Source organism: Chrysochloris asiatica, unplaced genomic scaffold (genome assembly GCF_000296735.1).
Source record: "Chrysochloris asiatica unplaced genomic scaffold, ChrAsi1.0 scaffold00101, whole genome shotgun sequence".
Lineage (NCBI taxonomy): Eukaryota > Metazoa > Chordata > Mammalia > Afrosoricida > Chrysochloridae > Chrysochloris > Chrysochloris asiatica.
Genome location: NW_006408619.1, coordinates 4217419 through 4220803, shown reverse-complemented (window position 1 = coordinate 4220803; position 3385 = coordinate 4217419). Strand labels below are relative to the sequence as shown.

The 3385-nt window shown below is 38.8% G+C and overlaps 1 protein-coding gene across 1 annotated transcript in view; it reads right to left on the bottom strand.

Moving 5' to 3' along the window:
- LOC102818791 (cytosolic carboxypeptidase 4-like) overlaps positions 1-3385 on the bottom strand; it is a 1058651-nt gene that overhangs the window by 1048870 nt on the left and 6396 nt on the right. The window lies entirely within an intron of this gene.

The following is a 3385-nucleotide window of genomic DNA, read 5'->3' as shown; positions in this document are numbered from 1 at the left end:
GGCGCTGTGGGTTAATGCGCCAGACTGCAAAGCCGTTTGAACTGCAAGGTCAGTGGTTCAAGCTCACCAGCTGCTCCTTGGAAACCCTATACAGGATTGCTATGGGTTAGAATCGACTCAAAGGCACTTAACAACAACTCATAGTCAGAAAGACCTTTCAGATCTACTAGAAAGTGCTGATAATGAAGTCCCATTGGAACCAGATGACTCAGAAGATCTTATTAGTGTTCAAAAATGTTCCACCCTGCTTCAAGCAACACTTACATGAAGCCTTGTGTGTTCTATGACACAAACCTCTATAAGCTAAGGATTCTTCTGATTATCCTTGTACATAAACTACAGTCTATTTATGCATAAATGTCTTCTTTCAAATCAGTTCTAGAGTGAAGGATAAGATTAAGTCAAACGACACACAAATGCAATGTGTGGAAATTAACTGTATCCATCTTTGAACATGTCTGTAAAAGATATGTTGGGAACAGTTGGAGAAAATGTAATGAGTGTAGATTGTGTAATTTTTGCTCGATTTGTGATAATGGTTTTGTGGTTATCTAGGAAAATTCTCTTTTCAAAGAAATGTACTCTGAAGTATTTTGGAGCAAAATGTCTTTAAAATTTCCACATAAGAATAAATTGGTAAAAGTCAAATGGTCTATACAAACTATAGCATCATCTACCCTGAGACCAGAAAAACCAGATGGTGCCCAACTGCTGCTACCAGCCATTCTAACCAAGGCTACACTATATGGACCCTGATAAAATGAGGGGGGTGGGTGCGGAACATAACCTCAAATTATAAAAAGAAAAAATAGACCTACTGGACTGGTTGAGACTGAAGGATTCCCCCAAAATTATTGCCTTGAGATACTTTTCAAGTCATGAATCAACTGGTCCCTAATATCAACTTGTGGCTAAATAACAGCTTGGCTCACAAAATAATAAATGTAACCTGGAAACACTATGCTTCCTTTTAAAAAACACACACCATATATGAGCCCAAATGGACAACAATGACTTTAAGAGAAAAATGAGAATGTAAGGGAGCAGGGGATCTCTAACAATGGAAGCACAACAATCAGAATAGAGACAATGGGAATGTTTACACATTGTGAAGAATGTAACCAGCGTCACTGGACACTTTGTGTATGCATTATTGAGTGGAAACCTCAACTGCTATGTAAAACTTCACCAGAAACACAATACAATATTACAAAAAATAGGTGAAGCAAATTTGGCACAATGTTAGCAAACATTAAATGTAAATAAAAGGCGTATGTTGTTGTTGTTTTTGTTGTGTGCCGTGGAGTCGGTTCCGACTCATAGCCACCCTGCACAGGGTTTCAGAGGCTGTCAATCTTTACGGGAGCAGAAAGCCTCATCTTTCTCCCGCGGAACAGCTGGTAGTTTCGAACTGCTGACCTTAAGGTTTTCTCTTCCTTTCTATATGCTAGAGAATTTTTATAATGAAAATTGAGAACATCTTTAAGAAAGGAAATTTGCTTCTCAACAACAACAGTACCTTCTAAGCAGAAATGATAGATTGTTCCCTTGGCTTTTTAATGGTTGAGTTATGGGGGACCCAAGTACAAAAGCTGTAGGGGCACTTGGAACTGGGAAGAATAAGAAAGGGATTGATCTTGTTTATAAAGTTGTCCTTACAGGTTAAAAAAAAAAAAAAGTCAATTTGATCTTTGTAGTGGATGTAACACATTCACATATAAATTTCTCTCCGTTGTTGTTCCAAATAATCTCATATGTATCATTACATGAAAGTTATCATTTCTTTAATCCATTAGAAAATAAACATAAAAATTAGAGAAAAGTACCTTTTATTGGATGTTTTCCTGGCTCCTACTATGTAGCGTAGTGGTTACGAATCGGACTGCGAACCTTAAGGCCAGCAGTTCGAAACTACCAGCCGTTCCATGGGAGACAGATGAGGCTTTCTGCTCCCGTAAAGATTTACAGCCTCAGAAACCCTGTACAGGGTCGCTATGGGTCGGAACCTACTCGAAGGCACTCAACAACAATAACAACTATGATACCAGGGGACTAGCAATCCCATTTGTCGGAGTCATTGCTAGTGTAATTCTCAGGTGTTGTTGTTAGGAGCCATTGAGTCAGTACTGACTCACAGAAGCCCTATCTATGCACAACAGAACAAAGCATGGCCCAATCCTGTGCCAACCTCACAATCACTATTACATTTAAGGCCATTACTGCTGCCACTGTACCACTCCATCTTATTGGGGGTCTTCCTCTCTGTCTCAGACCCTTCACTTTATCAAAGATGATATCCTTCTCCAAGGACTGTTCCCTCCTGATATTATGTCAAAGTATGAGAGAAAATGTCTACCGTTCCTGGCTTCTAAGGAGCATTTTGGCTGTACTTCTTCAAACAGATCTGTTTGTTCTTTGGGCAGTCCATGGTACTTTTAATGTTCTCCTCCAACAACATAACTCAAATGCACCAATTCTTCGATGGTCTTCCTTATTCACTGCCCAACTTCCACATACATATGAGGTTATTGAAAATACCATGGCTTGAGTCAGGTGCACCTTAGTCCTCAAACTGACATCATCAGTCTTCAACACTTAAAAGAAATCTTGTGCAGCAGATTTTCCTAATGCTGTACATATACATCATATGATGTCTTCACTGCTGCTTCCATGAGTTTTGATATTTAATCAGAGCAAAATGACGTCCTTGACAACTTCAATTTTTTCTCCATTTATCTGGATGTAGTTCATTGGTTCAGTGGTGATGATTTTTGTTTTATTTACATTGTGGTGCAACCCATATGTAAGGCTATGACCTTTGATCTTCATCAGTATTTTCAGACCTCTTCGCTTTCAGAAAGTAAGGTTGTATCATCTGCATATTACAGGTTGTTAATGAGAGTTCCACCAACTCTGATGCCATGTTTTTCTTCATATAATCCAGTTTCTCAGAATATTTGTTCAGCATACAGATTGAATAAGTAGAGTGAAAGAATACAACCTTGGCACACACCTGTCCTAATATTAAAGCATTTGGCATTCCCTTGTTGTATTTGAACAACTTCCTCTTGATCCAGATACAGGTTCCTTGTGAGCACAATGACGTGTTCTGGATGACCCACACAATCAAAAGTCTTTGCAAAGTCAATAAAGAACAAGTAAACATCTTTCTGGAATTCTCTGCTTTAGGTCAAGATCCACCTGACATCAGTAATGCTATCCCTCATTCTATGTCCTCTTCTGTATCAGGCTTCAACCTCTGGACATTCTCTGTCAATGTGTGGTTGCAGCTGTTTTTATTTTCTTTAGCAAAATTTTACTTGCATGCGATATTAATGATATTGTCTGATGATTTCTGCATTCTGTTGGGTCACCTCTCTTTGGA